The sequence below is a fragment of the Urocitellus parryii genome, chromosome X (genome assembly GCF_045843805.1).
Source record: "Urocitellus parryii isolate mUroPar1 chromosome X, mUroPar1.hap1, whole genome shotgun sequence".
NCBI lineage: Eukaryota > Metazoa > Chordata > Mammalia > Rodentia > Sciuridae > Urocitellus > Urocitellus parryii.
In genome coordinates this window covers 4,475,111-4,485,316 of record NC_135547.1, presented here as the reverse complement: position 1 = coordinate 4,485,316, position 10,206 = coordinate 4,475,111, and the positions used below count along the sequence as shown (strand labels likewise).

At 41.2% G+C, this 10,206-nt stretch overlaps 1 protein-coding gene across 2 annotated transcripts in view; it reads left to right on the top strand.

Moving 5' to 3' along the window:
* Window positions 1-1,626: 1,626 nt before the first annotated feature.
* Mtm1 (myotubularin 1) overlaps window positions 1,627-10,206 on the top strand; it is a 113,233-nt gene continuing 104,653 nt past the window's right edge. For both annotated transcript variants that reach the window (XM_026403524.2, XM_026403523.2), the window contains exon 1: window positions 1,627-1,673. The gene's annotated coding sequence lies outside the window, so the exon portion shown is untranslated. The remainder of the gene's footprint in view (window positions 1,674-10,206) is intronic.

Sequence of the window (10,206 nt, the reverse complement as noted above, 5' to 3'; positions counted from 1 at the left end):
TGAGATCCTTAGTAGAGTATATATGTATATATCCAAAAGACCCCCTTATCATTGGGGGACACAGTCTAACATCCACAATGGATGCCTGAAACTCTGGATGGTACCAAATCTTACACATAATAGGTTTTTTCCCTATACTTACATAGCTATGATCAAGTTTACTTAATAAATTAGGCACAGTAAAATATTAACAGTAATAATGAAAAATAAAATAGAACAATTATAATGAAAAGTATTGCTAATCTTGGGCTTTGAGGACATTAAGTAATACAAGGGTTTCTTGTACACAGTACTGCAATACCATGCCAGTTGACCTGATATCAAGATAACTACTAGCCATCTGCAGTGGCACACACCTGTAGTCCCTACAATTTAGCTTAGATAGGAAGACCACAAGTTGACAGCCAGGCTTGGCAACTTAGTGAGACTCTGTCTCAAAATAAAAAAATAAAAAGGGCTGGGGACGTAGCATCCCTGGGTTCAATCTCCAGCACTGGAAAAAAGAGAGACAGCTACTAAGTGATTAACAGGCAGGAACTTTACACAGTGTGGAGATGTTGGACAAAGGGATGATTCATGTCTCAGGTGGGATAGAAGAGCTGGACATTGAGAAATTTCATCAACTCAAAATGCTGTGAAACTTAAAACATGAATTGTGTATTTCTGGAAACTTCTATTTAATATTTTTACCATATTGAACATGGATAACTAAAAACTACAGGAAGTGAAACTGAGGATAAGGGTGGGACTGCTGTATTAGGATATGTGAGTATTTATGTGTGTCTCAGATTGGTACAGGGCAAAACAGGCTGTTTCTACATACTGGAGAACTAACAAATATAAGAGGAAAAGATCAAAATATAGTAATTTCACTTAATGGAAGTGCTCATATGTATTCTTTTTATTATACCACACAAGGGACATTATAGCCATTATTCTATGTGACAAGACTGTTTTATTTGATTACACTCTGAATTTTCTTCTTGAACTCTGTCTCCCTTAACTTTTTTCTGTCTCCATTTACTGTATTAATGGTCATCTGTCCAAAACCTCAAAAATTAGAAGAAAATTTGACCTGAAATGTTTATATTAGCTGAGTTTGTGAACTGCAGATCTTGCAGCAGTGAAAATCTCCTTTTTTCCTTATGGTATCTTAACTTCATTCAGCCAATCCGATGTACTGGGTAATGACTTACCTTGGTGACATCTGCAAAAGTTTTTTCTAGAGAAGTTTTCCCTCTTATTTTAGGAAAACAGTGAGACCCAGCCAAAAGTCCTGTGACAACGCTTCCCAGCTGCCTCCGCTGGGCGCTGACTCCAACTTCCCTTACTAGGGTGTCCCCTGGCATCTTGGCCCTGCCCATTCCCGGCACAAAGTCGCGAACTACGACTCCCAGCTGCCTTTACAGGCTGGACCCTTACATAGAAGGCTTCCCGGCAGCCTCGAGGTGAAGAGCTCCGCCCCTTAGAGCGGCTCCTCAGGTCTGCGCGGAGCCTTCCGTCCGCCTCCGCCTCTGTCACGTGATTCATACCCGCCAACCGGTGCGCGGAGGAGGGCGGCAGGCGGTGGCCAGGGGCGGGGAGGCCACGGGGGCGGGGCGGGTGGCGGAGGGGGCGGAGCAGGGCCCTGGAGCTGAGCAGCCTGGCAACGGCGGTGGCGCCGGGAGCCCAAGGTGGGTGCGCGCTCACGGCTGGCCTGGCTGTGAGCCGGCCGCTGCGGGGACCTGTGATGGGGAGACTGGCAGCGGGAAGTTGGGACTCCACGGGCCGCCGGGTCGCGCGGGGCGTCAGCGCACCCGTTGGGGTGGGGGTGGGGTTCACCCGAGCTTCTTCGCTGTCCCCGCGGGGCAGGGCTGAGGCCGGGAAGCAGAAGACAGGTGCTTGTGTTTTCCCCCAGTTCTTCGGCTCACGGCGGGCGAAGGTCGGGACGGGAATTGGGGCTGCAACGCCGGGAGGCGGGGAGCATATGTCGTAGGTGCTGCCTGTACTTTGCTTCCCTGTCCCGGGGAGGCGAGCGGGCCGGGCGGCTGCCCTGCCTCCTCGGCGACGCGCTGCGGCTGGTCCTCGCCCTAGCCTTCTGCGTGGGGTGGGCACCCGCCGCATCCCCCGTGGGCTCTGCGGAGTGGACTCAGCCTGACACTGGATGAGAAACCATAATCGTCGCTCTGGTCCAGTGTTTCTGTGTATGCACGGGAGATTTATCTGCTTTTGCTACAGTTGAGGGAAGGTCTGAGAAGGAACGGTTAGTTCCCTGATACGCAGTCGGAAGTATGCACAGGCACGAGCAAGCGCCCTCGGTCGGGGTGCCTTTTGCTGCGCTCAGGAAGTGAAAAAATTAGTATTATAAAGTGAATCTGTTGCACAAAATTATATTATGAACTTTATGGATGGATACAACATATCAGACGAAGTGGGTTGTGACTAGTTTTTAAGACAGATCTTTGCAAGAGCGGAATTGTAGCATTTTACAATTGACTAAGACCTCGAAGTTCACATAATTTGTTTCCTGGATGGGAGAACTGAGTCCCAGAGAGGCTAACTAATATAGATAGCAAAACTAGTATCACAAGCTAGGTATCAGGGAGAATATTATATGTCTAATCTGGGTTCTTTGTACTACATCTCCATGTTATTAAGATAGAAGTCTCTATCTTATAGTCGTGAGACTGAGCCAGAAGTTTTACTGTGGTTCAGACCATTTTGGATTTCCTTCAAAACCAGTTTACTAGCTAGCTGAGATGATCGGGCTTGTACTTTAGACACCTTTTGCTTTCATCCAGGATATCTATTGGGCAAATCAGGTATTCATCACATTTGACTGAATGACTTCTGGCTATTTAACAAAATCAAACCTTAAAGAGATTCCACACCATGGAGAATAATTCAAAGTGGTGGTGCTCCTGATGTGCTTGAAGGTGAATACCTTCATTCGGGCATATAGAAGCTACTATGGTTATTAAATGACCTGTCTCCTTACCTTAAACTTCTAACTTATATTTATTAAATTGTTAGTGGTTTCATTCATTAAATAAAGTTCACACAGTGTCCTAAGGACAGCGCACTACTGAGGAGGCCTTCTGGAATTTATGTGTGGGGATTCAGACAATTAAAAAAAATAAGCAATGATATTTTCCAGCAGAGCTGAATGTTGAAAAAATGAACTCTAAATCTCTACAATGACAGTAAAACAAACAGGCATGATCGAGAGTGAGTTGGACATCACTTTGAACTGCTAGTTTTAGATTGTCAGCTGCTGCGCCACTAAAGCAAACAAATCCAAAAGCAAATCTGTCTGAATCCAACAGATTCTGTGGAGTCATCATTTTTCCCAAGAGTGCCTCTTAGATAACTTTATCACAACCTTGCTTTTTTCCTCTTTACATGCAACAGTGTTTCCATACACCTGGAAAGGTGGTTTTCAAATCCCCATTTCTGTAGATAGCTGACTCTAACTACAGAAGGCTCTGCTGGATTCTCAGGCCACCTTATACCATGGTTCCTCTTCCTGCATGCTGGTTTGTACTGTGAACCTGTTATCTGAAATAATTCTCAATCTTTGTATTGTGTGATTTGTAAAGACAAACCAGTTCATTTTGAACTAGCTCCAGAGTAAAGAAGCACTCAAGTTCTTAGTAACAAGAACACTCACTAATAAAATGGCATTAGTGAGAACTCACTGTAAAAATTCATCTGTTTGGTACCACTCAGTCCTCCCAAATTCTGTATGTTCAGTATCTTCAAAGCAAATTTTTTAAATTTACGTATTCTGAAAATGAATAAAGTTACAAAAAATACTCCAGTAGTCTTCCTCCAAAATGAGAAAAGGATTAACAAAATGTACTTACTTTAGAAACCACTGAAAACACACAGCTCTTGGTCTTATTGAAGGCTCCAAAATAAAGAGAAAAGCAGAGACTCTTCAAAGCTCAGTAGGTGACATTCTTAACCAGTGGCCAGAGGATTACAAAGATTTGAGTTTCTATTTATTTCTAAAGTTTATTCAATTTTATAACAGAATAATAGGTTGTTTTCGTCATTTAGTAATTTCCCTTCCCTCTTTCTGACCCCTTCAGAGTTCTGCTTTCTTTATTTTCTAGTTTCTCAGTTCATTTATTCATTTTTTTGGCAGATGGGGGGCATTATTGCTCTGGATTAGGTGGTCTCCACAGATTTGAATCCTGGCTTTATTATTACTTATGTGACCCTGGGCAAGGGACTTGCCTCTGTCCCTGGGGTTCCTTATATGTAAAATGAAAATAATGATAGTACCTTCTCAAAGGGATGTTGGGAGGACTGAGTAGATATTGTGTGTGTGTGTGTGTGTGTATGTGTGTGTGTGTGTGTGTGTAATGCTTAGGACAGTTTTGTACATAGAGGCACTCAAGAAAATTTAGCTGTTATTAAATTGAACTATTTGGACCTCTTATTTTCGAGAAAAAAAATGTTCCTAGCCATGTCCTAATAAAATTTTAGAAATCCAGTAAGCTGGATATTCTAGACATTTCTTTTGCATTTCATTGTTGATACGAGATTTTAATTTCAGATGGCATTGTTAGCAGTGTCTTCTGTTATTGCATAGCTTAATTTCCTTTACTAGTTGGATTTAAAAATTCCTTGCTTACTTGGGGCCAAATTTTTTTTTTGTTGTTGTTTTGTTTTTTTCGTTACCACAAACAACAGCCATAGAAAAAGAATGCCTCCTTGTGATCCTTCTCTTGTAGCTGGAGGACGAGCTTTCATTGGAAATGTTTGCTGTGTGTTTTTTTCATAGCCAGTACCTTGACAATTATTCTTTTTATGAATTTGAAGCATCTCTTTAGAAAATTGGCATCATGTACAAGTGCTTTCTTCCTATTTCTAACAGGAACAAGTGGTAAACGAACATGTTGTCCATGTGATGTGATAGGAAACTTCCTGCATTTGGATTCCAGAAGCTGGTTTCAAGTCTCATTTCTCTGCTTTAACTCTGTGACACTGGACAAGTCATTTTAGCTCACTGTTGATGGCTTTTACATTTGTTAGACAGAGCTAATAACACCCAAGCTTTCAGAGTTCTTCAGAGAATCAGATGTGCATCAGAGCTTTCTGTAAGCTGTACACCATTATCGTGATTGCACTATAATGTTATACAAGTCATAGTTGTTTGGAGAACTGGTTGTGACGGCAACCATCATTCCTGTTCTTAGCTCATCTTCTCCTTAACCATAGGTGTGGCCTCTCTGCCTCAGTCTCTCACAGCTGTCAGCATTAAAATATGCAAATGTTTTAGTGCCTAGTGAAAATGGCCTGAAGCCATTTGTTTACCTTATGAGTTTTCATTTTATTTTTTTCCTAAAAGGTAGTACTGTATAACCAACAATTACAGGGTGATAGCAAGGTGATTCCTGCATTAGGGAATTTTACCTGCCCCTTTCCCAAGTGTCTCAGAATGGAAGTCTTACCTTTTTCTGATCAAGACCCAACCTTGGCTCTTCAGTCAGCTTCAGGCCCTGTGCATTCCTCAGTCCATAATAGACTGGATTCTTGTGCTCCTAGGTTAGGATGAAAAGTGATCCGGGCCCTGGAGAAGAGATCCAGAGACTTGATTGCTCATCAGGTCAGTACCTCAGGCCTGGGCCTGAATGCCCTTGAATTCATTTCTCAGTATCTTGAAAGGACTCCTAACTTTGCAATTCCACATACTTACACTAGTTTTATATGATTGGTCCTTGATTCTTTTTCTTTATAGGCAACTCCTACATATTTCAGTATTAATTTTTTTCATCTTCCAAACTTGTAATAAAGAGGTCTGAGGTCAGAGACATTTTTCTGGGTGTGTGAAACCGAACATGGCCCAGTGCACACAGTAAACAGTAAACATTCATTGACTTGCACTGGATGGGGGGGGGCACAGCATTGTTTGGACATGTTCACTTTAATCCTTCTGAAGATTGTGCTCCTTGTCTGTGAGATGAAATGGAGCTTGTACTTAGCCTTTCTCTCCATGGGCAAATAAAAAATGGATAAGAAGGTTCTTAGAATCCAGTGATGGGACAGATCTCTCACATTGGCTTAACACCCCTTTCCTCCCAGCTTTTTAATCTTTGCACTGTGTCATCATGAACGCTTTGAGTATAGGTTTTTGCTTTGCTTGCTGTTATGTTTGGGATGGGGGGGGTAGAGGAGGAAGTCAAAGATTAAGAATTGAAAGGAAGAACAAAATGAACTTTTTTGTAATACATTCAGCTCTTCAGCCCTGTACAAATCTTGACAATACACAGTGGTGCCTTTTCTGTAGCATGTGGTAATTGTTATATTTTGATATCATGTCCTTGGACTTTCTGTGAGAAGAAATCAATCCATTTTCTGAGCCTGTTAACATGGAATAGGCTGCAACATCAGGTCAGTGTCATCCTTTCCCCTCCATGGGAGCTACTGAGGCAGAGGTAGGTTTTAAAGGACATTCTTAGCATTGGGTGGTGGTGCTTTAAATTCCTTTATAGCTCTGAGATTACTCAGGTGAGGATGCAGGAGAATGGGGACTGCCCTTACTTTTAGCAGGCCTGGAATTGGCCTTAGCTGTTTAACTGCGATAATAAATATACCTGTATGGCAGTGACCCAGGCTACGGTGCAGAGGTGGTCATTACTATTGGTGGGCAACAGCAAGAAGGAAAGTTTGCTCTTGATTTCAGTAAGATCTTAGAAGGGCACTGCCATTAACACTGGTTGTGTGACATTGGATGTAACCCCAGCCAGTGTTCCATTTTGAGTTGATCTGGGAGAGGAAAGCATGCATCTCCCCTTCTCTGCTGCCGGCTTCTAAGGGCAACCTGTTCAAGATGGGCCCCCACTTCTTTGGCCCCCACTTCTTTGTATTCCTCACTGTGAGAGGCTCAGTCTGATCCTACAGCACATTTACTTTCTTCCTGTTATCAGCTCTAATTTTCCCCAGAGGCCCCCATCACTTCTGTCATAAAATATTTTTTTGTTGTTGATACTGTCTGGATGCCCTCACTCCTCAGTAGCCACTCTTGGGGGCTTGTGACAAATGTAGAATCTCAGGCCTGGTCCCACATTCAGTTAGAACCACTGCAGAATATTCCATCAGAATCTGCATTTTAATGAGACCCCCACCAGGCGGCCATATGTAAATTAAAGTTATAAAAGGCCAATCTAATCTGAGAGTACCAGTTCACACCCTGGCTTCCTAAGCCTTTGAGACAGTACTAGCCAAAAGAAAGGTAATGTGAGTCATGTGAAGTTTGAAAGTTTTTTTTAGCCACAATAAAAAAAAAGTGAACAGGTGAAGTCAGTTTTAATATATCTAGTTGGTGCAAAATACTTTCATTTTAACAGGTAGTGAACATAATTAATGAGATGACCCCTTTTGTAATAGGTTGTCCAAATCCTGGATGTATTTTGTTATTGCCTCACATCTCCATCTAGAGTAGTCATATCACATGTGTTCAGGAGTTGCACATACTAGTTGCTACCGTGTTAGCATGGTGTGGAGAGTTATCTTTTGGCCTGGATTTGTTGATGATTTCATTTAGAGTTGTTGCCAATATCTGACCAGCCGCCTCAGTAGTAATGTACATTAACATTAGGCGTAATCTTTGCCAAGCCCTTGGCCCTCTGCTTCTACAGAATGTCTTGTTTGAGTCCTTAAACACTGCTTTGAGGTAGAAAGTATTAACATCACTATGGAATTTCTTCCAGAGAAGTTAGGTCTAGGTGATGCACTTTGAAGCAGCTGCGAGAGGATGGAAACCCAGGGGAGTCTGACTTCTGGGTTCATAGTCTGGGCTGTAGCTTCTGCAGAGTTCAGGACTACAAGTTCTCTTTCTGTGTCAGTTTTGTAAGCTGCATGAAGACAGCCCTGTTGGCATGGCATGTGTGACAAACACGTGCTTTCTTCTGGGGGTAAAGCCATAGGGCTTGAGGAGTGTATCTGTCTTTCTTGGCTCTTCAGAGAGGGTGCAGAGTCTCTGAATAGAAGTTTCCTCTTCTTGGGAATACTACAGAGCAGTGGTTTGCCATGCTTCCTGCTCATTGGAACCACCTGGGGACTTTTAAAATACCTGCCACCTGAGCCCCACCCACAGACATTTGTGTTTAATTAATCTGGGATGACACTGACATGGGAATTTTTTTTTTTAAAGGCTTCCTGGTGATGGTGGCCTGCAACTCAGGTTGAGAGCAGCTGCTCTAAGAGCACTTCTCTGTGTTAAGTATGAACCACCTTGACAGTGGGTCTGGGATGAGGTAGGAGAGTGCTCTTGTCTGAGTTCCAGCAGGCTCCCAGATGATGCCCAGGTGGCTGCTCTGAGTGCCACTTTGAGTGGCAAGCCATATCAGGACCACGTGAGGTGCTTGTGTAGCACTACAAGTTCCCTGGCATCATGCCTCAAGTTTCTGATGCAGGAGATGGTTGATGTGGGCCATTTTAAGGGATTTCGAATACAACTTTGTAGCTATAACTAAATTTGTATCACTATAATGAACCCACTGTGGCCATGATCTTTCTTGACTGCCGGATTTGATTCATACAGTTTTCTTCAGGGTTTTCATATCTATATTTGATAGTGAGATTTGGCCTTAAATCTCTTGTATTGTCACTGTCTAGTTGAGTATCATGATTATGCTACCCTTATAAAGTAAGTGCTCTCCGGAAGTTTTTGTATGATTGGAGTTATCTGTTATTTGAATTAATAGAACTTGCTCATAGATCCATCTCGGCCTGGAAGAGTTGAAACTACTAGTTGATGTCTGCCATATCTTTAGTGATGTCTTAATTCCTGCATCTTACTATGGTTTATTTGTGCCTTTTTTTCTTTTTTTCATTTGTTCTTTTTAATTACTCTTACCAGAAGTTTATCATTTGTGATTATGGGATCAACTTGATAATGATTGTTCATTTGTTTCCATGTATTTTACAGTTTTTAAGTAAAAATTTAATGAGCTTAAACTTCATATGATTTTAAAGTCAAATTTAGAGTAAGATATATTCAGAAGAGTCTTGCTTCCTTATCTAGCCAGACATACTACTCGCTGGCATAATCAGTTTATTAGTTCATTCTTCTGTGGGTTCTTTTGCAAATTTGAGCAGGCATAAAAACACATATATTTGCATTCCCCCCTTTTCTTATATACAGAAAATTGAATTTCACATACTATTCAGACTCTTGATTTTTTTCACTTAAAATATTTCCCACATGGGGCTGGGGTTGTGGCTCAGCAATAGAGCACTCACCTAGCATGTGTGAGGCCCTGGGTTCCATCCTCAGCACCACTTAAAAATAAATAAAGTAAAGGTATTGTGTCCAGCTACAAATAAAAAATAAAGATTTAAAATAAATAAATTAAAAAAAAATATATATATATATATATATATATATATATATATATATATATATCCCAGAAATCACTTTTCTTCATTTGCTTCTTGTCTCTTTGGACTTATTCCACTGTTTGGATGTTTCAAAACATAATATTTTCATTTTTATTATCAACTATATTCTAATCCCCATTGTAATTAATTCATTCAACTGTGAGCTGTTAGAAGTATACTTTTAATTTGCAAGTATATTTTCTATGAATTTTCAAAACTGATTCCTCACTTAACTTCATCATGGCCAGAGAATATAGGGTCAGTTATAGCCATTCTTTCAAATTTGTCACGGATAGGTTTCTGTGGTGCTTCATGGCTGGCTTCTTTCATTGAACATAATTTTTTTATATTCTTTTTTATATTGTTGCATGTATCAATTGTTCTTTTTTAATATTTATTTTGTATTTGGACACAATGCCTTTATTTCACTCATTTATTTTTTACGTGGTGCTGAGGATCAAACCCAGGGTCCCATACATGCAAGACGAGTGCTCTACTGCTGAGCCACAACCCCAGCCCATATCAATTGTTCTTTACCTTCTATTGCTGAATAGTAGTCTAGTATGGTGATAATGTTCACTAGTTGATGAACGTTTGAGTTGATTCAGTTTTGAGCCATTAAGAGTAAAACTACTATGAACATTCATTTACATCTTTGTGTAGACTCAGGTTTTTCATTTGCCTTGTGTAAATACTGTACTTAGGCAAAACATTGTTGGGTCATATGTGTAGTGTATGTTTAACTTTACTGGACATCATCAAACTCTTTTCCATAGTGGTCCCTCCATTGTGCCATTTTGCATTCTCACTGGTAAAGTAAGAGGGTTCCTCTGG